This window comes from Dermacentor albipictus, chromosome 6, assembly GCF_038994185.2.
Source record: "Dermacentor albipictus isolate Rhodes 1998 colony chromosome 6, USDA_Dalb.pri_finalv2, whole genome shotgun sequence".
Taxonomy (NCBI): domain Eukaryota; kingdom Metazoa; phylum Arthropoda; class Arachnida; order Ixodida; family Ixodidae; genus Dermacentor; species Dermacentor albipictus.
This window is the reverse complement of record NC_091826.1, coordinates 133,495,979-133,521,518: the sequence shown is the minus strand read 5'-3', so window position 1 is coordinate 133,521,518 and position 25,540 is coordinate 133,495,979. Positions and strand designations below refer to the sequence as shown.

The window sequence follows — 25,540 nt, the reverse complement described above, 5'->3', positions numbered from 1 at the left end:
TCGAACGCCTCCATCAATACGTCTTGGTTGTAAACATCTCGAAGGGTGCGCTTGGCGTTGCTTCTTTCGATTTCCTGGGCCACCGAATAGACGAGCATGCATCCAACCCATCCCATCTCTTCTCCAAGCCATTAAAGATTTCCCGTGTCCGTCTCCCACCACGGGCATTTCTGGGCCTCATCAATTACTACTGCCGTCTCATTCATATTGTGGACTAATACTGCTTAATCTGCTTTTATCTCTGCCAACAATGCCCCTGCTACCACTGCTCTACTGGCACTCCTACCACCAGACACTCCAATGTCCTTTATGGTAGACGCGTCGGACATAGCTGTTGGCGCCGTGTTTCAACAACTGGTTGGCAAGACATGACAGCCTATATCTTTCTTTTCAAGGAAGCTGACACCGCAAGAAACCCTCTACAGCACCTTCGGTCGCGAATTGCTAGGACTGTACCTCACAGTCCGCCGCTTACGTCACAATCTCGAAGGATGTCAGTTTTTTATTCTCACCGGCCACAAACCGCTCATTTGTGCTATTATCTCCAACAGTTCCTGGCACGCTTTCCTCGAAATTCGTCAGCTTGCATGTATCTACACATTTACTGATATCCGGCATATCAGTGGTGCCAATAATCCCGTCGCTGACGCTCTGTCACGGATTCAGATAAATGCAAGCCAAGTAAATCGTTCCGGTATTGATTTCGTCCGCCTCGCTACCACTCAACGCACCGACCGTGAGCTTCAAACACTCCGGACTGCCAACGATTCTCTGCGCTTCGAAGATATCTTACCGCCTGGCTGCACCGTCACAGTGATATGCGACATGTCTATGCGTCATCCTCGACCGTACGTTCCACAACAATTTCGGCAGCAAATTTTTGACGCACTAAACTCCTTATCGCACCCTGGAGTACGTGCCACACAACGTCTGGTTAATTCCCGCTACGTGTGGCCGCGTATGAATGCTGACGTCCATTGCTGGGCTCGGGCAGACAGACAATGCCAGCACGCCAATGTCAGTCCACACACTTTGAGCACACCTGGTGATTTTCCACCACCAGACGTTCGTTTTGGCCACGTTCACATTGATATCGTTGGTCCGCTACCACCGTCTTCGAACCGACGATACATACTCATTTGTTTCCACCGCTTTACACGCTGTCCTGAAGCAATTCCACTCTCTCACATTACTACAAAGTCCGTAGCCCAGGCCGTCTTAAATACCTCGATTTTTCGTTACGGCGCACCCCACACCATAACGACAGACAGAAGAAAACAATTTGATTCGTCCCTATTTCAAGCTCTCTCCCATCTTCTGGGTGTAACGTAAATACAAAAGACAGCTTATCACCCAAGTTCCAATGACATGGTAGAACACTTCCATCGTCAACTAAAAGCAGCACTTCGTGCCATTGACCATGACTCGTGCCCATAAAGAGAGCGCCTGCCTTTGGTTCTACTTGGTCTTCGCACAGCTCTGAAAGCAGATGCACAGGTTCCTCAGCAGAACTTGTTTTCGGCTCGACACTTTGAGTACCCGGTGAGCTCTTCGCCTCGGAACTGTCATCTGCTGGCCTACAATCCTACGCCGACCACCTTCGCATTACAATGGCCACTGCTATAACATCGCCGCTTCGTAACGACCGCAGAAATGTTTATATGAGCCCATCTTTACGTAATAGCAGTCGCGTATTTATCCGTCACGGCGCTACTCGCACTCCTTTAGAAGCTCTTTACGACGGTCTCTTCTAAGTCCTCAAGCGTGACGCCAGGTTTTTCACACTTCTTGTCAACGGACGCGAAGAGAAAATTTCCATCGACCGCTTGAAGCCAGGTCATCTAGACTCTGACAGTGCCATCTTCACAACTTAAACCGCTCAACGGCAGTGCCTTCATCGCTAGGGAGGGGGGGGGGGATCCATGTAGTGAATAGTACTCATAGAGCCCCGCCGTAGAACAAGAAGACTGGACCAGCGCCATCAGGCATGTAGGCTCAACAATTGTAGCCGCGACGTCAACACATTCATCTGTTTAGTAAATGGCAATGATTTGTGGGCCTTCTGTTCCTACACTCTCAAGAGGACATGGTACTCTGCGCAGTTACTATATAGGGACTGTGTCATCTACACAGCTGTTCCAAAACACATGTTCGGTGTTAGGCAGCACATGGGCCTTCTTCTGTGTCCGACGAACAAAAGCCCCATATTTCATCCTCGTCTGTGACCAATGAGCAAGGTAAACTGGCCGCGCCGTGTGACGAAGGGTGCAGAGCACTTGTGTCACGAACTTGTTGCACAAACGCAAGTTTCCTCCCTCGCTCTGCTGTCTCGTTTGCCGACGGAACGTCACTGCGACACTCGTCACTTGACTCGAAACAGTTAAGAGATTAGAAGGGACAGCTTCAGCTATCCTTCGACGTCTTTGCATGCCGCACTTACCGCGCACTCAACCCGTTGCATTTGACAGGTGCGAACTTCGTATGGAGCAGCAGCTAAACGCCGCGGAAGGCGCTCCACGCAGCAGTGCGTTTACGTCGACGTGCGTCCGAGTGAAAGGAGCAAACCACAGATTATTTAGCAAGGTAGAAAGTTCAGCTATTTGGCGTGGCTTCATCAGCATACGACATCGCGACAGACGAAACACATAAAAGAGAACCATAGGACGAGCGCTTTTTCAGTGGCTTTCTTTTTCTGTGCTTCGTCTGTCGCACTGTCATAGCCGCTAGTGCCGCTGTTGTCATCAAGCCACCTGGGCGAACTCAGTTCACGTTTGCAACGGTTCCGAGTACAATTGTTGGAGTTTGATTACACCATTGCCCACATCCATGGCAAGAAAATACACACAGCTGACGTGCTCTCAAGGAAACCGCAGTAAGAAAGGACAGCAGCAGCCCAAGGACCCTCAGCAAGGCCATCATAGAGCAGGAAATGCTTACGATGGCACTTCTACCTGGCTCGCAAGACACGCTAGAGAGGATAAAGGAAACGCAAATGAATGATCCCGGGTCAGCAAGGGTCAGGGACTACTGTACGACATCGTGGCCCAAACGAGAGTCACTTCCCCCAGAAGGGCAGAGGTATAAAGAATTCGCCCACGAACTGACACTTGGGGATGGAGTTTTACTCAAAGGCAGCTGCATTGTGATATGCATACTCGTCATCGGGCGTTGGAAGATGTAGGGCTCGAGCCACTCAATCACTCTAGTGGCCAGGTATTAACCAGCACGCCCACAGTTATGTGCCAAAATGTCCTGCCTGTCAACAGCACCGTAAATCACACTCCACGGTGGAAGCGAAACGGCTCTGATTGGTTCCGCGCGTGGCGTGAGCACGCCTATGCAGCTAGAATCCTTGCTAACAACTCAAGCTCCGGTGACAGCGTAGCTATCAACTCATCAAACCGCTATTTCCCACAGCTGCTCTGCTCTGGGAGTAACTGGCTTTTTTTTTGCGTGACCCCCTGTGACCCAACCTTGTGAGCCAATACGAACGTCGCTTCAAAAAGCGGCGCGGTATCCTAATTAGTGGCTATATAGTCAATATGGCGTTGCGCTTCTAAACTCGAGCTCACGTTCTCAAACCAGGTCGCGTAATTCAATGGGGATGAAATAAAAAAAAACGCTCGAGTACTTTTGTTTAGGTGCATGTAAAGAACCCCAGGCAGGGTGTCTCATAATCATATCGCCAGACGTAAAACTCTAGAATTTCTTCAATTAAAAAATAGAACGTAGCTCCGTCTTTCAGCCTTTGCTAGGAGTGCAAACAAAATGAATAATCCTCGAATCTCATTTCCGAGAAAAACATGTTACGCCTATATATTTCTTACCTAAATGTAATGCCGTTCGAAACTGTACGTCCGCTCAACTAATCAGCTTCTATATTACAAAGGGCTCCTTTCATTTATCCGGTGCACTATCATAAGGGCAATAATGAAGCAGTTAAAAGACGAAAGAACGTCATGCGTCTCAAACACGTAGAGATATTTATAATTCTGCTGTGTTTGTTGAACAAGACAAGTGTTGTACCACATTGGGAGGAGGAAAGTACTTTATTGGGTCCTGAGGAACCCCTTCCCACCCACTCTTGGTTTAGTGGTCGGCAGGGGTCGCGGGCCGCACCCACGTTGGGACGGGAAGCCCGTGAGCCTCCGCCCTTTCGTGAGCCCTCTGGACGGCCCGGAGCTGGGTCTGGTGGTCGTCGCTTCGCAGGACGTCCATCCAGTCTTCTTCTTTGCTGAACACGGTGCCGCTTAACGCGGAGCATTGCCAAAGCATGTGCGATAGCGAGGAGTACGATTCGCCGCAATCCGGACATTGCGGCTCTACGTCCGGTGAATAAAGGCTGATTCTGCTCTCGAGGGGAACGACCTTGTTTGCAACATTCTGAATATAGATGACTGTGGTCTAGTAAGTTTAGCGTGGGGGAGCGGGAAGGTCCTCCTCGACAGCTGATAATGCGTTGTTATTTCGTTGAAGGTGAGCAGCGCGTGAACCCATTAAAACTGGGTTCACATTGGGAACCCAGTTTTAATGGGTTGCAGATATGGTGAGAGTTGTGTATCCTCCATTCTACAGCCAAAGCCCCCTCCTCCCCGCGCTGGGGGGGAAGGGGCGCCGCCGCCGCTGTGGCAAGGAGCCCCCCCCCCCCCCCCAGAGGTGCCGGACACTTGATACCCCTCAAACTGCGTGCATTACTGGAGGGCGCGATCTGCGAACAGTGACAGGCGGTACGGTGTTGCCTTCCAGGTGTGGAGCGGGTTCTTGCACGTGCGGAGTGCAAGAATGCCTGTTTGGGACGGTGTATTATGACTTGCCCTTTCTCTACACTCTTTCCCCTTTTCCATACCTTCTAGTCAAAAATAAATGAGTCTTCTTGATGCGCTATAGAAGCGAACGGACGTCTGTCATTTTTCCGTAAGTTAAAAGTTCTCTGTCTCTTATTCCACAACAATTTGGTGCCGAAACCTGGGAATAGGGACGTCAAAAGATTGATATCGACAGAATCAAGCGAAAAAGGGCCGTGGTGCAAACATCTACAACCAAGCTGCTCAACGAAGTATCCCCCATGGACGGCAGCGCATCAATTGGTGAGCTGGAAGAAAAGATAAATCTTCTGTCTCTTAAAGAGGACTCACTGAGAGAGCTAGATCGGGAGATAGAAAAAGGAGTTGAAGATGAAGCTTTTGAAGAGGAAGTTTCATGCTCCGACATGTACAGAGAAAAGATCAGCTTGGCGAAAGCAAATGTACCTCGCATGCTACGCGACTTTAGCTGCACAAATGCTTCATCAGATCGCACGCTAAACTCCTCAGATCAAAGAGAATCTAGCGCGAGCGATTCGCAAATACGCCCCACCGTAAAGCTGCCAAAGCTCGAAATCAAGAAATTCACCGTAGAGCTTCAAGAGTGGCAAGGGTTCTGGAGTCAGTTTGAGTCCGCTATCAACGCTAACCGGAACCTCTGAAACGTAGACAAATTCATGTACCTCAAGAGCTACTTGACAGGAAAGGTCGCGGCTGCGGTAGCAGGACTTGACTTGTCGGAAGGCAACTACGATGTTGCTCTCTCGCTATTAAAGGAGAGGTTCGGCAGAAAGGAAGTAATTATAGAAGACCACATGTCACGGCTGCTTAACATCAAGCGAGTGCGTGACTCACAGAAACTCGGTCAATTGCGCAGACTCGTAGACGAAGTAGAGACAGGTGTACGCGACCTCAATCCTTTGGGCGTGAGTGTCGGCACTTATGGAACTTTGTTACTGACCGCAATAAAGAAAGCGGTGCCTGCCGACGTTCGTCTGGAATACCAACGAAAAAACGAGGCTACGAATGAGGGAAGCGAGATGGAGGAGCTCCTGCGTTTTTTGAGAAATGATGTTGCGACGCGGGAGATAACACAGCGAGCCGAAGCTCTGAGAGACAACAGTGCTGAATTGATAAAGGAAAGGTGCTACATTAACGTTAAAGCGGCCAACATGCCTACTGCAGCGGTACTGCACACCACGATCAAGGACAGCACAAGATGTCAATTTTGTAATTCGAACGGCCATGAGACTAGCAACTGCAACAAAAATATGTGTGTGGCGGATAAGAGAGAGGTGCTGAAGCGTGACAATAGGTGTTTCTGGTGTACAACAAGGGGGCACGCGGCGAGAGAATGCCGTAAAGCTAAGTGACTCAGGTGTGCGCATTGCAAGGGCAGACACTTAACGACAATGCGCGACCCTGACTTTAGAAGACACCGCAACACTGATGAAGGGGATGCATCTTCGTCACCGGTGATTGAGCAAGCCACGGTGTTGAAGTCCTCATTAGGCAAGGGAGATAAATTGATGTGCACTGGAGAGCAGCAGTTTCTCATACAGACAGCGTGAGCTTGGACAGAGGATCCACATGAACGTACACTTGCCAGGCTTCTCCTCGATGGTAGCAGTCAGCGAACCTTCATCCATCCCAACCTATCCGAAAAGCTGCAGTTAAAGTTGCTGGAGGAAGAGGCGCTTAAAATATTTGCCTTTGTTTAGCAATCAGCTATAACACGCACAAAAACGCGTCGAGTGTAGCTGTGGCTCAGAAGCCAGTAGGACGGGAAAGGGGTGCGAGTGGAAGCGCTGGAAGTTCCTTGCATCTGTGCAGATATCATGGCTACTCCATCAAATTCTGTTCTACTTCAACTTCCAAGGTTTCACTTCCAAGTCGCAGTCGCCTCGCAAGGTGGCAAAAGTGAAACTATTGACCGTTTCATAGGCGCTGATCATTACTGGGAAATCGTCACTGGATCCACTAAGCGTTTCAGCTCCAAATTGATGGCAGTAGAGGCTGTATTCCGGTGGGCATCCAGGTCCAGGTCGGCACAAGGAAGTCAACAGGAGTCTGCTCCTCGGCTGCTGGCGTGATGCGGATAGGAGTGAGTGAATAAATTGACAAGAAAATATCAGCACAGCTAAAGTCTTTCTGGCAGCTCGAGCGCATCGGCATGAAGGAACATGAGCCAGTTCGTAACCAGGACGCGGTCCTTCAGCACTATAAAGAAACTGTGCACTTTGAGAACGGCCGCTATAAAGTGTGTTTGTCTTGGAATTCGATGGTTTACGACCTTGGCGACAACTACGAGTGTACGGCAAAGCGTCTTAAAGCACAGACAACGCGCCTCTTGGAAGAAGATTCGTTGATAAGGCAATACGACGCCTGCATAAGAGACTACATAGAGAAGGGCTATGCAAAGCCAGCCAGCAAGGATTACGGCATGTCGGAAGGTCCGGTGTACTATATGTCACATCAAGCAGTTGTTCGTCACGAAAGCCCGACGACACAATTGAGGGTAGTATTCGATGCACCATCAGGTGCCAAAAATCGCCTCTCACTGAACAATGTTTCGTAAAGTGGCCCAAACCTAAAGCCATAACCGAGGTTTTTTAGCGCACAAAATGAGAAGAGAGATAGAAGCAAGACGCGGACACAGCGCTAACTTCCAACAATTGTTTTATTCCAGGAAGCGGTACACATATATATATAGGTAACAAACACCGCACGCATGCGCATATGTACTGATTTCGAATCAAATGAGACAGCAACGAGACAAGTGTAATGGAAAGTTAAGATGATATCGAAGATGAAAAAACGACCATGCAAAGCACACAAAAAAAATTTTTTTTAATTGCAAGATTAAAATGTCATCTCCATCAGGCCACCCTGTGTGTCACGTTTAAAAAATAGATGGAAGGCTTGCTAACACAAGGGCATCCCAAACTAGTGATCTTCGCCACTTTATTATTCTCACGTGTTTGCGTTGGGCTTCTTCCTATCACCATGCACTGCTTATAAATGGGACTGCACCCATGCTTTCTGCAGTGAAAAGCCAGATGCCCCACTCCAGTTCGCACATTATTTACGTCTTCACGCAACCTATCATTTACGCACCTTTCCACTTGGCCGATGTATTTTTTGCCGCACGACAGGGGCAGTTCATGTATGATATTGTTCTCCCAATGAACGTAGCGTTCCTTGTGATTTGTCCGGCAACCGGGCTTCTCAGAACTACAGTAGCTGGCCTTGCACAAGTTGGACAGCTTGATTGGCGCTGAAAAGATGACGCTTACATTTGCGTTATTGCCTCTATTCTTCAGTCTGTGCAAGATATCGTGGATGCACGGTATGATTGAGCGTTTCTGCTTCACTCGCGCATTTTCCGGTGAAATAAGCTGCTCATCCTTACAAAATTTTATTAAAACTCAAGGCGAGTTTATCCGCCCCCTAACCCCAAACTCGACAGGGCCCAAGCGGTAGACTGGCGGCAGCTACAAACAAAGACCTTCCCCAACCCCGTCCATCTCAGGAGGATATATCCGGACGTCTGCTCAGATGATAACTGCAAGCTATGCAGCAGGGCTCACGCAACTCTTAGACACATTCTCTGGGAATGTGACGTTATATGCGAAGAAAATGCAGTTTCCCCGGATGAAGCTGCGGCGCGATGGACGGCCGCGTTGCGCAGCTCAAACCTCGAAAATCAACTATGGGCCATCCAGCAAGCCCGTGAGGCGGCGAGGAGACAGGATCTCCGGACCTCCTCGGGGGCGGCCTAGGCCCAGGCCACGAATTTGCCGGATTGTTAATAAAGTTGTTACCACCACCACCTGTCGCCCGCGTTTTGCGGTCTTAATTAGGAGACCTTCGGCCACAGCTGTGATGATATGCTGCGGAAAATCGGCCTGTTTCAGGCGATGAACCAAGGGAATATGAACCAAGGGCGAACAAGCCACTACCGCCATTTTCATCGGGCCACTCTATGTTGGTTAAGAGGGGCTTCGCAAAGTTAACCCTAATGCATACGCTTCGTCGCTCATGTCCTCACAAGTGTCTGTCCAGTTTTCTGGCGCAAGTGCATGCCGGAGGCCTACAGAAACAGCTGTCGTATTGCAGCTTGACAAGGCCGCGCGCTCCCGCACTGGCAACTTGACGTAGCAGTCAGCAAATTAAATAATATATATGAGTTACAGTCAGCACTCACTGAAATCCATGTATACAAAAAGATAAAACTCATTCCATATTCAGACACCGTCATACAAATTACAGGTTATTAAGTACAAACATTCAGCTTTCAAGACACTGTTTATCCATACAAGAACGCCAGCAGAGACCAGCGCACGCAAAATGCACCACAGAAAGCGCAGATAACTCCGCAGTGAAAGTGCAGCAAAATTATACACTAACTATACTATTCTTGTTTCCCTTTTTGTTTTCATCTTCTACTCACTAAAGTATTTTCGAAGGTCCACAAAAGTAATTTTGTCTGGCTCTATATTTTGTTTCTGTAGTGTATTCAGTAACCTTGGCAGCAAGTTTTTTAACTTTTGTAAGCCATTTGTTGTCCTACAAGTATCTATTGTCCATGTTTCAAAATTTCGCGTATGGTGTGTAGTAGAGTGATATTTCAACTTTGCGGACTGACGCAACAAACAGGTATTATTTTTATCTCTTCTTTATAGCTTGTACAGGCAATAATCATAAATATATATCACTGGCATTATGCTGTAGCTGCGAAATAAGGGCTCAGATGGATAGTACCTGGGTACATCCTCAATAACTCGCAGAAACTTTTTTTTTTGCAAGACATGTATTTTTCGCAGATTGGTTTGAGTCGTAGAGACCCAAACTAGGTGACAATAATTAAGTCTGGAACAAAATAAAGTATTGTAAATTAACATCATTACACTGCGTGGTAGAATGCTTGCGTTCGGATATATGAGGCCAATTACTTGGGAGAGTTTTGTTGCTAACTTATCTATGTGCTCGTCCCAAGACAAGGCATTGTGGAAGACAACACCCAGTGTTTTAATAGAAGGTACTATTTAAATTGGAGTTGAGTTCAGCAGAACCCTTTGACTTAATGTTATCTTCTTGTTTCTAGCGTGAAATAAAACTGCCTTTGTTTTCCGTACATTTATTTTTTAAGGTGTTTTCTTCTGTCCACTTTTCAAGTTTATCATCTGCGTAAATGACAAATTTTACTTCTGGACATATACTTACAATGTCAATTAGATGGAGATTGAAAAGAAATGGTCCCAAGATGCTGCCTTGAGGCACGCCGCAAGAAACTGCTAATGGATCCGAGTGAAAGCCTTCCATGTCTACAATTTGTTGCCTATTTCTTAAATATGAATGGATTAGAGAAGCAGCAACACCTCGCATACCGTATCGTTCTAGCTTCCTAATGAGCAGTGCATGATTAATAAGGTCAAAGGCCCTTGAAAAATCTATAAATATGCCCAGTATTATATATTCTTTTTCGATTTGATCTAATATATACTCTTTTTGTGCAAGAAGTACCGATTCAGTGCTCAAGCTGTCACGGAAACCATACTGGAAGTCAATTAAGATGTGTTTCTGTTCGAATTTTTTCAGTCTCTTGAGAATTACCTTTTCAAAGGCCTTTGAAAACACGGGCAATATAGAAACATGCCGCTAATTGCCCATATCGTTCTTGTCACCCTTCTTATAGAGTACCTTAACACGAGCAACTTGCATTTGGAGTGGAAATATCGCTTGTTCGAGGCATAAGTTAAATATGTACCGTATGCACGGAGCGAGCAAAGAGGCAGCATGTTTCAAAGGCTTCGCTTGCATCCCGTCAACATCCAACGCACTGCTGTTTTTTAGGCTTGTTATTACCTCTGTCACTTCAGCTTCAGTGACAGGGTCAAGGAACACCGAACTGTTATTCTAAAGATTCTTTAAATCACTCGTTGCTGCCATTTGACCCACTCTGTTCACAATATGCTCATTGAAAGCATTGGCTAACTCCTTCCCTGACAACTCGGTGCCATTGTATTTTATTTCACGAACTGATTGGTTTTTAATGTTATATTGTAACACTGAGTTCAGCTTCTTCCGGAAAGCATTTGAGCAGCCAAAAAGAGAAGTAAATAAATTATTGAAAGGTTGTTTTCTTGCTCATTTTAACTCTTTGTCTGCACTGTTACGGAAAGTTTTAAACTTCTTTAGTGCGTCTGGATCTCTGTTCTTATTAAATTTGCTAAACATTCTATTTTTCTCCCGAATTTTTGCTTCCAGGTCGGAGGTTATCTAGGGCTTACGAATTTTTCTCTTTTGTTTTAAGCGCACAAAAAGAAAGCGCTCTGTATATATAGGTTTAAGGATTTGAAGGAATTCTTCATAAGCTGCCCAAGCATCTGTAATAATATAGACAGTGTCCCACGGTACCAACGAAAGTTTGTCTACAAACGTGGTAGGATGTTGCGGCGTAATACGCTGTATTAAATTTGGAGGCAAATTTTGTTTCATGTTCACCTTTTTACTACAGCATAAAAAATAGGCAAACGATCACTCAACTCAGCCGCGATAACTCCGGCTCTGATTCTCTCCGACGTTACATTTGTAACAAAAATATCAATCAATATCGATGTATTCAGTGTCACTTTGGTTGGAAGATTTATAACATTTGTAAGGCCATTTGATTTTAACAGAACATCCAGCTTAACCATTGACGGATCACTGCTCAACATGTTAATATTCACATCCCCACCAAAAACGAGATCGAAATGATAATGATTTACAAACGCAAAAAACCTTCTAAGTATTCTAAAAAAGGGGTCATCATTCCGTTCGGACGTCGATAGACAACAGCGATTAAAATCTTTTGCAATTTTAACGAAATAAACTCACAGTCACTTGTGCTTACGAAGAACGCCTGAAGTAACTCACACGAGAAAGTATTTTTTACCAAGATGCATACACCACCACCACTGGCCCGGTTAGCATAGAAAGTTTGATAAGGAGGAGGACGGAAAACATTTGAGTCATCTGTGCTCCATGTTTCTGTAAGCACTATCACGTCAAACACATGATCAAGCTGCTGGAAAAAAAAGAGTAAGTTCAGGTACTTTATGCTTTACTGATCGTATGTTTAGATGAAAACACTTCAGTGATTCCATATATACTGGTCCCAGGTGCCTTTCAAAGCCATGCGGCAGTACGTAACGTTCCCCGTCGGCGTTATCCATGATTATCATTTAGTCATCTCAGAAGCTGCCGTGCTCCGTATCTTAGTTTACTCAAGTCGCAAGAACTTGAAACGGTCACCGCATCCTTGCAGTCAGTTTTGCGCACGAGGACTTGTCCGTTGTGATGCCAGACGTACTTGAAACCGTTTATCTTTAGCGAGTTTTTCACCTCAAAAAGAAGCGCACGAGTTTGGTTATGTTGTCTTGCAAAAACAGCTTATAATCTACACTGCTTACCTTCTTCCGGTTTTGCCACCATTCATCTCGCTTCATTTGTTTGGCAAAGCGACAAATCACACCTGGCGTTTTTCCTTTTTTATCGGGCAGTCGATGGATCGCCACAACATCATGGTGCAAAAGTTGTGGGAGCTCGGCCTTTCCTGTTAGCGCATTTATTTCTTGCAATAAATGCTCAATGTAAGTTTGCGGAATTCCGTGGAATTCAGGTTTAGTTTACGGCTTTGCCATTCCAAGGAGTCAACCAGGCACGTACGCAGGATTTTTTTTCGGGGGGGGGGGGCAACCCTAGGTAACTTGTCTATGCAAATGAGGTGGAGGCTACTTTTACTAGTACAAATCTGAGTGATGCCCACCATTTGCCATAAAGACGCGTAAAGCCGCAAAAGAGAAATGAAATAACGTGTACTTCACAGGTACGCCTGTGAGATACACTTCTTCTTTACTTGGCAAACAACGAACCACATCAAGTGGACTCGTGCATGAAAGATGCGCAGGAAGAACCTTGCCAAGAACAAGTTAAGCGAAAGTGCAAAATAAAGATTTCTAGTACCGTTTTTTTAATTAGCTCTGGAACAATTTTCGAGAAATGTACATTTGCGGAACGGTCACAGTTTTTTTTTTTTGCATCCCTCGTTTACTGCTCTACCAAGTAGCAAAACCGACTGGTGTTGTTATTTGGGAAGTAGCGTAAAGATGCGTGGTCACTAGTCCCGTACAGCTGCGAAAAGCGCAGGACGCTGCGGTTCTAGACGTACTGCGCACACCGCGGAAGGTTAGAACTCCCCCCCCCCCCCCCAATAAGCTTAGCAGGGAAGCGGCTACGTCAGACGACTCGATTGATAACTGTAGAAGCGTCATTCAAAACACACGGAATTATTCTCCAGTTCCGGCTGCGTTTTCTCTACTTCCTTTTTAAATAAAAAGATGTTGATCCATAAATATTTTCACAAAGAATTTTCGCTTTTCCTGCCTGTTTGGCTGTTGCCTTGGCTTTCTCGCTTAGTAGATCGCTTAATTTCTCATCTCCTTGTGACTCTTGTTTCCAGTTGCCAATTTTGCACAAAAGGTGCTGTACAATAAGGGAAAAACCAGACGAGGTAACGAGTGACATTCATATAGCTTATGGGTTTAAGGGTTATTGCCGGGTCTGATGGTAGACGCGGTTTCGCAATATTTTATTTTCCACCTTATCTAACCCATATCGCGGATATATGGTTCCGAGGATCTGACAGCGCCGTGGCGAGCTGTCACTCGAGGAAATAATGAAGCAAAAGGAAAAGTTAAACGCAACTGGCGTTTTCTCCGGCCACAACTCGTTCCATGAGAAGGCACAGCGATGAAAGCGCGCGTCTGAATGTCTTTGGCACTGAATCGGTCTTGCCTTCGATATATTGAACGACACAGCGTAGATCAGGATCAGCACGTTGATCTTGTGCGAAAGTGCTAGAGCTTATGGGCCCAAGGAAGGCATGTCGTCATCGTCGCAGTGCGGGGCGGATTCAACAGGGGCTCTCGAAAGGCAATCGGCGTCTGTGTGCTTTCGGCCTGACTTATTCTACACGACGGTGACGTCGAATTCCTGTAGTCGCATGCTTCAACGAGCGAGGCGACCGGACGGGTCTTTCAGGTTAGCGAGCGAGCACAGAGCGTGATGGTCACTGACGACCTTGAAGTGCTTCCCGTAAAGATACGGCCGAAATTTTGTGACTGCCCAAACGACAGCGAGGCATTCCTTTTCGGTCGTCGAATAGTTCAATTCGGCTTTCGACAGCGATCTGCTCACGTAGGCGATGGCTCGCTCGAGGCCGTTCTTCTTTTGAGTCAACACAGCACCGAGTCCTACGCTGCTTGCATCCGTGTGGATCTCGGTGTCAGCGCTCTCGTCGAAATGGCTGAGTACTGGCGGTGACTGCAAGTGCCTTTGAAGTTCGCGAAAAGCGTCTTTTGGGGGCTTCTTCCATGTGAACTGCACGTCGGCTTTCGTACGGCGAGTGAGAGGCCCTGCGATTCGAGAGAAATCTCGGACAAAACGCCTGTAATATGCACAGAGCCCCAAGAAGCTACGGACAGCTTTCTTTTCACTGACTATCGGGAAACTTTCGATGGCTGCCGTCTTTTTGGTGTCCGGACGCACGCCTTCGCGATTAACTACGTGGCCGAGTGAGTGGTTTCAGAGTCCCAACGCTCTAATTGCCTCTAGCACGGCATGCAGCCTGTTCAAGTGCTCGTCGAACGTGGATGCGAAACCGATTACGTCGTCGAGATATACGAGGCATATCTGCCATTTCAGCCCACACAACACGGTGTCCATGACACGCCGAAATGTCGCCGGCGCTGAGCATAGCCCGAATGGCATAACTCTAAGTTCGTAAAGACCGTCCGGCGTGATGAAGGCAGCCTTCTCACGTCTTCTCTCGTCGATCTCAATCTGCCAGTAGCCGCTCCAGTGGTCCATCGACGAAAAATATTTCGCACCACACAGTCGATCATATATGTCGTCGATTCTCGGAAGCGCGTAGACGTCTTTTTTCGTGACGCTGTTGAGACGCCTATAATCGACGCAAAATCACAGGGTACCGTCTTTCTTCTTTAAAGCACCACGGGTGAAGACCACGAGCTTTTGGACGACTGAATGACGTCTTCGCGAAGCATTTCTTCAACTTGTGTCTTGATTGATTCACGTTCTCGCGCTGAAACGCGGTAGGGACGTCGGCGGACGGGACGAGCCGATTCATCGGGCATAATGTGGTGCTACGCTATGTATGTTTGCCGGATCCTCGATGACGTTGATAAACATTCGGTCTATCGCAGAAGAAGGCGACGTAGCTTTTCTTGCTTTTGTTGAGGCAGGACGGTTTTAATGTCGAACTTGACCTCGCCAGTCACCGTCGACGACACCTCATGGGACGACTCGAAGAGTGCTAATGCGTTGCTTATTTCGGCAAACTCTTCCAAGAAAGCGACCATCGCACCTCTTTTGAGGTGCTTGTGTTCCGTGCTAAAATTGGCACAGCCGTTCTGCCTTCACGCACATGGACGTCACGGCGTGCGATGCAAATTTGGCGATCCAGAAGCAGCTGCAAGTTCGCTTCTGCAATCGCATCGCTGCTTGAGAACGGCGATGCGTTTCGTCTTTCGTCTGTTTCGACTAGTGCCATGACGCTCGCTAGCATTTGGTGGGAGGCTCACTTGATCGTCAAGGATGGTGAACGCGGCGCGATGATAATGATTGCATTCTTTCTGACCATTTTGTCGTCAGTGTTATGGTTTTCGTCTGCAGGTCGATCACCACACCGTTTTCGTTCAGGAAGTCCATCCTGAGGATTACGTCCCGGGAGCAGTGCTGTAGGATGATGAACTTCACAGGGTAGGTGTGACCGTGAAAAGCCACTCGCGCAGTGCATCGTCCCGTCGGGGTTATAAGGTGGCCTCCTGCTGTGCGTATTTGAGGACCTTCCCATGCGGTTTTGACTTGCTTGAGTTGTGACAAAAATCGTCCACTAACGACGGAGTAGTCGACCCCGGTGTCGACGAGTGCAAACACTGGATGTCCACCTAGGGTAACTTGTAAGTCGGCACTTGGTGTTCGGGTTCGATGTCGGTCGGTCACCGAGTGTGCGGTCTGTCGCTTCGCACTGTCGCGGCTGCGTCGGGTGGAAGCCTTGTGGCAAGGTGCTGTTGTGACCTTCAGCCGTGCCATCGAATTTGTGGTGTCGGGTCGCGGCTTCGTGTTTTGTGGCATCCCTGCGTCGGGTCGCGTCGTGGCGTCGGAATGCAACAAGGCGTCGGAAAGCGTTGAGGCGGCGGAATGCGTCGTGGTTGTTGGGAGGGTTTTTCGGTCTTCGCTCGAGAGCGGCGTCACCTCCCGACGTCGCTGGCTTTAGTTTCCCCTATGAGGGCTCAGTGACCTCTCCCTCGCGTACGCTTGGTACGGCGAAGACTAACGGCATGGGTAGGGTAACGGGGACCTGAAGCGACATATGGGGTGGCATCTTCGGTCGCTCGAAGATAGGCTTCAATTTCTCGAGGCCGTTGGCCAGGAAGTGGTCGTGGGGCGTCGATGTTGTACCCGCGGACGCCTATCTGACGGTATGGGCATTCTTGTAGGAGGTGACCGGCTTCAACACAGTGAAAATAAAGCGGTTGTCGATCTGGGGTTCTCCAGATGTCAGTCTCCTCGTGGTGGTTTGCCGGAACGTGTTTGAACGGACGGCCTGCTGCGGGCGCGGCGGTGGCGGGTAGACTTGGCTGCGTTGCGGCGGCGTGTACGTTTCCCGTTGCCAGCTGGTTGGCCTCGCTTGGCTTTGCAGAGCGGCGGCGTAAGTTGAAACGTGTGGCTCCTGGCAAGGTGGCGATAGGGTCGATGTCGTTTCGGCGGGATCGAGGTTGTCCAGAGCTTGCTGTACCTTGTCCTTTACGACGTCGCCGAGCGAGGATATTTGTGGTTGCGCACCCGGTAGCAACTTCCGCAGCTCATCGCGCACGATGGCGCGGATGGTATCTCGAAGGGCCACTGCGGAGGCACTTCGGAAGTCGTCGCAGTCTGACGGAGGAGCGCGTAAGTTGCGGTCGTACTTCTTTGCGCGAAGCTCGAGCGTCTTCTCAATAGAGGCCGCTTCGCTAATCAATTCAGCGACGGTCCTCGGCGGGTTGTGAATGAGAGCGACGAAAAGTGGCTCCTTGACGGCCCTCATAGGGTCTTGTCTTCAGTCATGTTGGCATCCGCGTGGCGAAATAGCTTTTGCAGTTCTTCCGCAAAGACGGTTACGGACTCGTTTGGATGCTGCTGGCGAGTTTGAAGCAAGGCCTCAGCTCGTTCTTTGCGCAGAATACTTGCGAAAGTTACAGATAAGTGCCTTTTGAAAGCCTCCCACGTTGTCAAGGACAGCTCCTGGTTCTCGTACCAGGTTCTAGCAGAGTCTTCAAGAGAGAAGAAGACGTTCCGAAGTTTTTCTTCGTGAGACCACTGGTTGAAGGTTGCAACTCCTTCATAACGTTCCAGCCAATCTTGTACATCTCGTTCCATGAGTCGAGTGGCGCGTCTTACTGTACGTGTAACTAATACATTTCAGGGGCGTCTTCGCTGTCGGCCAGACATCTGGACTTCATACTGACACGTGTAGTTGTTTATCTTTTTCGGGTGACAGCTTTTCACCGTCGAACAAGTGTAATCGCTCAATGCGGGACGCGCCCGTATGTATTGGAAGTTTCTCGAATGTTATCGATCGTTCTATCCGCTGTCTGTTGTCGCCGAACCTGGTGTAATCTGATTCCATGCATGCGCGACGCGAATGGTGTAGAACTTTCTCGAAGACACGCGGGCACCAGCGATTACTTTTGAACGTTCGATGGCTCATGCATAAAAGCTGACGCGCTTGACCCGCTGATCAGATTTCGACGATCGCCGGCTGTGTTCGCCGCTATTGTTGTGCTTTAAGTGTAGCCAGTTTTTGTGGGAACAGGTTCGGCCAACAAAAGTTAGTTTCGTCATTAACATGATTGCTACTGTGCTCTTTACTGTCACTACTACGTGACAATAGCAACGCTGTTTGTGCACACGCACCAGTTCTAAAAAGGACGCGGTCGACCGCTATGTTCGCACCGCGGCGCGAATTCTAAGGGAAAGACAGGCGACCCATGCACAAACAGAAGCTATCACCGATTTTGGTCATTCTGACCATTTTTGGGCATTTTTGTAGATGCACACCCGGCAGCAAAATAAGCCGGGGCACGCGAGCGACGGCCGAAATCAGATAAAACTGCATCGGCGAGCCATCTGATGTCGAGCATCTGGTGTCGAGACATCGCAATGCGCGTTCTTTTTCGCTCGCAGCCATGCCCTTTTACTTGCTCAGCGCTGATCACATGCAGTGCTTGGCGGTAGGGGTCACTCTTTTTATTCAATCCGTGATGCGCTCAGACTGACGGGGCCACGGTGAGGGTGCAGCGTATGCTGCTCGGGTTGCCCAGATTAAAAAGATAACGTATCCTGTCTCGGTGACAAACGGTGCCCCATACCGCGTTAGTTTGCCTGTTTGTATTTTCTGCTTGGTTTAAACGTCCCTGTGGTCATGAACTACGAACTAGGGCACAGAAAACAAAGAGGCATTCAGCCGAAGAAATCAGTTTATTTGAATCAAATGAAACGAGATAGGCAGGTCCAAAAGAAATAGGCAAGTACACGAGTAAAAAATGACGCGAGCAGATATCGGCGCAGTCATAGGTTTGCCATGAAAGAACAAAAATTGAAAGCTACTTAGCCTGAGGGCACCCATAATATAGCATCGGCAAATCTGCGCCCCGGACGTATTGCTGCACAAATTTAGTAGTGGGTGAAGTGGCCGCCCGCGGAAATGATCTCCGACATCCGCCTTGGCATCGAACTGTAAAGCGAGGCGACATATTCGCTATCAGATCGAGGGAGATCCCACTCCTCACGAATGGCGTCCCAGAGTGCGTCTGCCGTGGACAAGTTGCGTTTGGACCGAGCCGACTTCATTCGCGCCCAGACAGTTTCGATGGGGTTTGCGTCCGCGCCATTCGGAGGCCCCAGCAACGTGCGCACGCCAAGGTTCTCTGGCACGTCGGTCACCTTACGAGCCATGTGCACGGGGCTTTTGCCCTGCTGGAAAAGGAAACAGCCGTCGGGGAAGGGTCCATCCAGCACATATGGGAGCATGGTGTCTTGCAGCAGAAAACTGCAACATGACGCCGTGAATTTAACATCAATGCGGACAAGAGGCCATCTTTGCTCATGGCACCCCACACGGAGACTGCACATCGGCCACTTGAAAGAACACTCTGAGTATAGCCAGGGTGACACCTGCAATCTTGAAAGAACCAGAATGAACAGAAAGAAAGTATTCAGAAAAGTGATTTTGCAGTCGGTAAATGAAAGCTTACAATACGGGTTGTGCTACGTACACCTTGAAACCATACCATCGTACAAATAACTTGAAACACGTGTATTCGAGGTGCTGCTAACAGAAGTTATTTATGTACATTTATGTTACTTGCCATATATTTATTGTTCAATTGATATTAGCAGATGATTTCATCTGCGGGGATAATTTGACAAATCCACAGTATTAGTACAGCCAAGGGAAATTTCCGCATACGCGAAGGAGCAAAATATGTTAACACGGCGATAAAGAGAAGGCATTGGTTACCTGGAATTGAAGGGCCGCCACACCCCCCTTTTTTGATCCCAACGAGTGCAGAAAGTGGACTCGTCAGAAAAAAACTACATTGTGCCACTCTTCTGCGCTCCAGTGCTGGTGGTCCAGAGCGAAGTCCAGGCCTTGTTGGCGTTGTCGCTCACTCAAGAATGGCTTCTGCGCCGCAGCACAATTTAAAATTCGAGCGGATTTTAAACGACGGCGAACTGTCGAAGGAGAAATATCCAGTGACACCTCGTCGCGGATTTCTTTACCACTCAGGAAAGGGTCCACGACAGATGCGGCCACAATCAATGTCGTCCTCATGCGTCGGGGTCTTGGCCGGCCGGACCGCTTGACATCCGCAAGTGTTCCTTCATCTCGAAAGGCACGGATAATTCTGCTCAGCGATGTCTTCGAACTGCAATTTCTTCGGCAAATCTCTCTCTGCGGTGCACGCTCAACGAAAAATCTGGCGATGAGATTTCGTTCTTCAACTGGGACGCGTGGTGCCATTTCAGCAGACGCCGCACCTTTGTTCGGCTGTCCGCATTTCTAAACCATTAAAAAGTATTGCTGGCCAATGAGGAGCCAGAACACATGACGAGCGGGTAAAGGTAATGAAATGGCGTGACAGTCGATTTCTAGTCGGGCCGCTGAACATCAGCTCATCAACTGTGCAAGATAAATCTTTATGCTCGCGCGGTGCCCCTCTGGCTGGTTTTTTATATTTCTTTATCAGCGCCTTAACAGTACACAGCGACAAAACAGCCGGGCAGGCTGACGTCGCCTTCAGATTTTTAGTGCGAGACAGGTACCCTACAATAGAAAACTAATGACTGCTAGGGTTTTACGTGCCAAAACCACGATATGATTATGGGGGAGGCCGTAGTACAGGGATCCGGAAATTTTTAACCTCTTGGCTTCTTTGACGTGCACTGATAATGCACAGTACACGGGCCTCTAGCATTTTCGCCTACATCGAAAATGCGACCGCCGTGGCCAGGATCAAACCTGCGTCTTTTGGGTCAGCAGCCAAGCACCATAACCACTATAGGCTGCCGCGGCGGACACTAATAGAACACTCGTCCCGTTTAATACTTGACGCTGCATTAAGTTGTCATTGAACCAGACAAACCATTGCTTCGCGTGGTGAAACTCAAAAACTGATCTGCAAGCTTTCGGACATGAGGTCTAACGATGCAATTCTTACCATGTTGTGTGATGGCTTTCCTTAAGGCATTGTGATCGCCTATAGTAAGCATGGAAATCACAACGCGTTCCGCGTGGTTACATAAATTAACAAAAACACATGCAGCAGCGGTGAGCGACAGCACGCTCAAAAAGAAAAAAAAAGTCTGACTGCTATGCTTGTCTGTTTGTTCGGGGCAAAGCGAGCAGTGTAGGCTTCACACCTATCGCCACGCCCCCAACGCCCTTGTCGAACTGAGTGCGCGACGGATTGAATAAAGCAAGCGACCCCTACCGCCAAACGCTGCATGTAGTCAGCTAGTACTGGGCGAGCGAGACATGGCTGCGAGCCTGAAAGGACGCGCACCGTGATGTCTCGACCCCAGACGCTCAACGTCAGAGGTGATGCAGTTTTATTTCGACCGCCGCTCACATGCTTATTTTGCTGCCGGGTGTACACGCACTTCATGTAGGTAAATAGCGTATGCAACTTGGCATTCTGTTGGCCTCCCCACTGCCTGTGTATGTATGTACGCCTAGCACCATGGCACACCATAAAGCAAGACATGCAGTGGTGAAACGTGATATTCGCCCTAAGAACTACACCTCATGCCCTATTCGAGTCATGCGTTTTTGTGCGTACTCATACTGCTTTCTTACTTATTCACTTTATTTGCATGTTGTTCCAGTCTTGTCTCACACGCTGCTTGCTGCTTCTTTGGTTGCGAGTCTCGCGTGGGGCAGCTGTCGCTTAGCGTAGCGGCGCCTGCCAAATTGTTTCTCGTGGCCACCGCACCATGGCGCCACAATGCATCGCAAAAGGTGGATTGTGATCGAAGACGAACCATCATGCCCCTACTACGAGCCTGAAACACAACGGCAAAGCTTACAATGGGAACATTCGGATTCACCACCCCTAAAGAAAGCAAAGGCCGTCATTTCCACCGGAAAGGTGCTGTTGACAAATATTTTTCGATCGTCAGGGGCCATTACTGATATTATTTGTTAAATTTTGAGAGACCATCAATTGTTTCTGATATTGTGAAACGCCGGATCGGCTGCGTGTCGCAATCAAGAACAAACTACGTGAAAAATTGACGAATGGGGTTATCATGTTCCACGACAATGTCCGTCTCCACGTCGCTGATGTGGTTATTACAAAACTGGCAAAGTTCAAGCGGGAAGCGCTGCAACATCCGCCATACAGCTCAGACCTGTCGCCTTGCGACTTCCACATTTTGGGGCAACCGAAAAAACAGCTCAAGGACACCAGATTCGTCTCGGACGATGACGTGAAAGCCAGTTGCAGACGTTTTGAAGCAGCAACCCAAGGAGCTTTATGAGATGGGAATTACGTGACTCGCTAGTCAATGGGCCAAATGTCTAAAGGCTCATGGAGGCTACCTTTAAATAAAGTACCCCGTTTGTCATATATTCGCATTAGCTCACTTTCATTTGACTCGCCCTCGTATATTCTGCAGAACTCCTGCTTTTTATACGTGCTCTCTGTTGCGACTGTAATTTCGGTACAATTACTCATGATACAAGACCGGTGAAAGCTATTCCTGCGCAATACATCACAACAAATGACAGCGTCATTGAGATTTTTCACTGGCCGTTGCATATGTACAAGAATGTAAACAAGGATCTTGAACGACAAAGTTTCATCAACATATTTGTCCTCAACTTGTTCATTTCATGGCCTTTACATATTTCATATCAGCGGCATGCACTGCTTTCTTTGCTGGTTTCGAGCTGATGTAGTTCTAAAGTTCGTTGGATATCTTCTTTACTTATTAAATAGACAAAAACATGGAGCACCGACATCAGTTATGTTGGGAACAATTTTTGGCGCATACGAGTATAATATTTTATAAAAGAAAGATATTTTACCACTATTGACAGTGCGTAGCGTTCAAGAATTCGTTTGCAGCATCTTTGGCAATGACAATGCAGTTATTATTCATGTGGCATTATTCATGTGGTTATTATTCAGTAGTGTTTAGAGATCTCACATGTATGCATAATTTTAATACCAAGCTTTAGCTCGGGCCCAACTCCGACGCGGCCTATTCAGATACATAAAAAACGCAGAAACGCTTTTCTGAGAAAACTCCTGAATCGCTCTCAATGAAATTTGCTGCATTTGTGAGAGTAAGTTAAATTCTAGTGTCTGTTGGAAGCGGAATTTCGATTTAGGGCCTGAACTTTGTTTAAGATATTTTGAAAATTCGAAACTTCGAAAAAAATAGAAGCACGATGTTTACAAATTAATAGCTCTGCATCAAGAATAGATCTAGCGGTTTTGTAAACGCCACTTATTACACCATTCAAAGCGGACAAATTCGATATGTCTCTTTGTATGCTACGTGAATTGTACAAATGTTATGTACAAAGGTTCTCCAAAAGCCGTATTTCCATAATACCCAATTTTTTTAGACTAATGTGTAACATATCAGTTTTGTCGGCTGTAGATGTACTATTATGTGCAATTCACAGAATTGTGATGTGAATTTTCATTGCTGATATACAGAGTTGTAAACTTCATTGTTTCGTTTTCAGAAAAATTTCGACTTTTGCCACTTTTCAAAAATATATTGACGACGTAAATCGAAAATTGGAAACAAACAGTCACTACAATTTAATTTTTTCTTTTAAATGCAGCAAACCTCATCGAACGTGGTGCAGTTGCCGAGAAGAACGAATTCTCCTACATGTATTTAGATAGGAGAATCCGACCTAATGTTTCCTCTTAGGAGGATAGATGGATGGATGGAAAACTTTATTTGGTCCTGCAAGTAGTTATAATTACCCACTAAGCGGGTCGCTCCCACGTCGGGACGGGAAGGCCGAGCCTCACGGCCACGTCGTGAGCCTGCTGGACAGCCCAGCCTCCCACCTGGACGCATCCTTCGTCGCCGAGTTTTCAATTCTTTCGCAAGACCAGAGCATGTGTTTGAGCGTGGCTAAAAAGCACCACAATCTTGGCAATAAGGCTCTGTATACGTCTCCGGATAAAACATGTTCAGTCTTCGTGGGCAAGGATAAGTACCAGTCTGTAGTAAGCGTAATGTAAGTGCCTGAGCCCTGTTGAGGATTCGGCAAACCGTAAACCCTGCGATTAAGAAGGTAATACTTCGTGATTTCATTGTATGTGGAAGGGGAGTCTCTGTTCTCGGGGAGTACCGCCACGCCGTGGCGCGGGGCAGAGCGGAGGGTAAGATCTCACGCTGCCTCATGAGCGGACTCATTGAGATTCGGAGGGGCTCCCTCAATCATCCCAAGGTAAGCAGGGAACCAACATAAGTAGTGTTTAGAGATCTCACATGTATGCATAATTTTAATACCAACCTTAGCCACTGAGCTCTTCTCAAAGGCCCTAACGGCCGACTTTGAATCGCTATATACAAAAAGGCCAGCGCCTGTCAACCAGGGCGAGCGCAATAGCCGCTTGCTCCGCGACCACTGGCCCATCAGTCCGAACGGTAGCAGCGTTAACGACACTGTCCTCATTGTCCACGACAACTATGGTAAACACCTTCCTCTCCTCGTTAAAAGAAGCATCGACGAAGCCAACCTTCTGATTCTTATCACGAATGAGTCTCAGCAGGCAAGCTCCCCTGGCCTTTCTTCTACCAACATTTCGCTCCGGATGCATGTTCCTGGGAACAGGCTTGGCGTGATACCAATTACGGACCTTCAAGGAAATACCGACATGAAGCTGCGAAATATTCTCCTGAGGAACACCTAATTCTCTCAGAATCTGCCGACCCGTGCTAGAAGTAGAGAGACGCACCATCTGCGTCCTCTCCTGAGCCTCAGCTATCTCATCCAAGGTATTATGAATTCCCAGCTGGAGCAGTCGGTCGGTGCTGGTGCACATTGGCACTTTGGCACATTGGCACATTCGCCATCTGTCAAGGATCCCCGACCATCATTTGGCCTCCTTACCAGCCGAGAGACCTCAAGCGACCTTTCCACGAGTGATTAGCGCTCATCAAGAGTACATATCGGCATCTTTTACACCGGCGGCGAAGTCTTCCTCTCCCCTGTGGTGCCTGCGACAGCCTCAAGTGAATTTTGCTATTCGTGGAATTACAAAAACGTCCAATCATCCATCGCCAGCTCTGAAGAAACTTACGCTCCTATTACTGCATCAGACGTATCATGACCGCATGCATATATACACCGATGGTTCGACCTCACCTACCCTGCCGCATTCGTCGTTCTAGCCAAGAACGTTACAGTTAAATTCAAGTTGTCGCACACGACTACATGTATCTACATCGGCAGAACTTGCAGCTATCCATGCTGCTATGATGTACATCATCGAAGAGCCAACAGAGAAATGGGTCGTATTTTGTGACTCTAAAGCAGCCCTTCACAGCATCAAGTCCGCATTACGTCACAGAACTTACGAGCAAATGACATCTGAAATCAGGGAACTGCACCACCATGCTCTGTAAAGAGGACACCATTCATTTCATTTATTTCATTTATTAATACTGTCAGCCTCATTCAGGGGCTGTAACAGGAGTGAAAAAAAAACGAAACTGAACAGCAAAGTAAGTAGTACAGAACATATTGAAAACCATAGTTATACATTGGTTAAGGAAAAAAAAGAGATCATCTCGTGAAATGCACACATAAACGAAAACAAAAATGCATCACTCAGAAATCAGAACAGCAATCTTATACAGCAGCAATCTGACCTCATCGCCCTATGCTAGTGCCATAGATGAAATTATCTAACTGGCGTAGAAATTCAGCTAATGATGTCGACCGAACAGCAGAATCTGGAAGAGAGTTCCAGTCTCTACAAGTTCGGGGAAAATAACTAAACTTGAAACAATTATTTTTTATAGTCGGTAATGGGATAAACTTACTATGACGATGCCTTGATGTTTCATTAGTTTTAATCTCAAAGTAA

General features: G+C 47.6%; 1 long non-coding RNA gene across 1 annotated transcript; it reads right to left on the bottom strand.

The window, feature by feature from the left end:
• Window positions 1–18,370: 18,370 nt before the first annotated feature.
• On the bottom strand, window positions 18,371–20,302 carry LOC135902271 (uncharacterized). Its single transcript, XR_010564466.1, has 2 exons — window positions 19,432–20,302; window positions 18,371–19,092 (listed from the first exon to the last, which is right to left on the bottom strand). It is a non-coding gene; the product is annotated as an uncharacterized lncRNA (long non-coding RNA).
• Window positions 20,303–25,540: the final 5,238 nt, after the last annotated feature.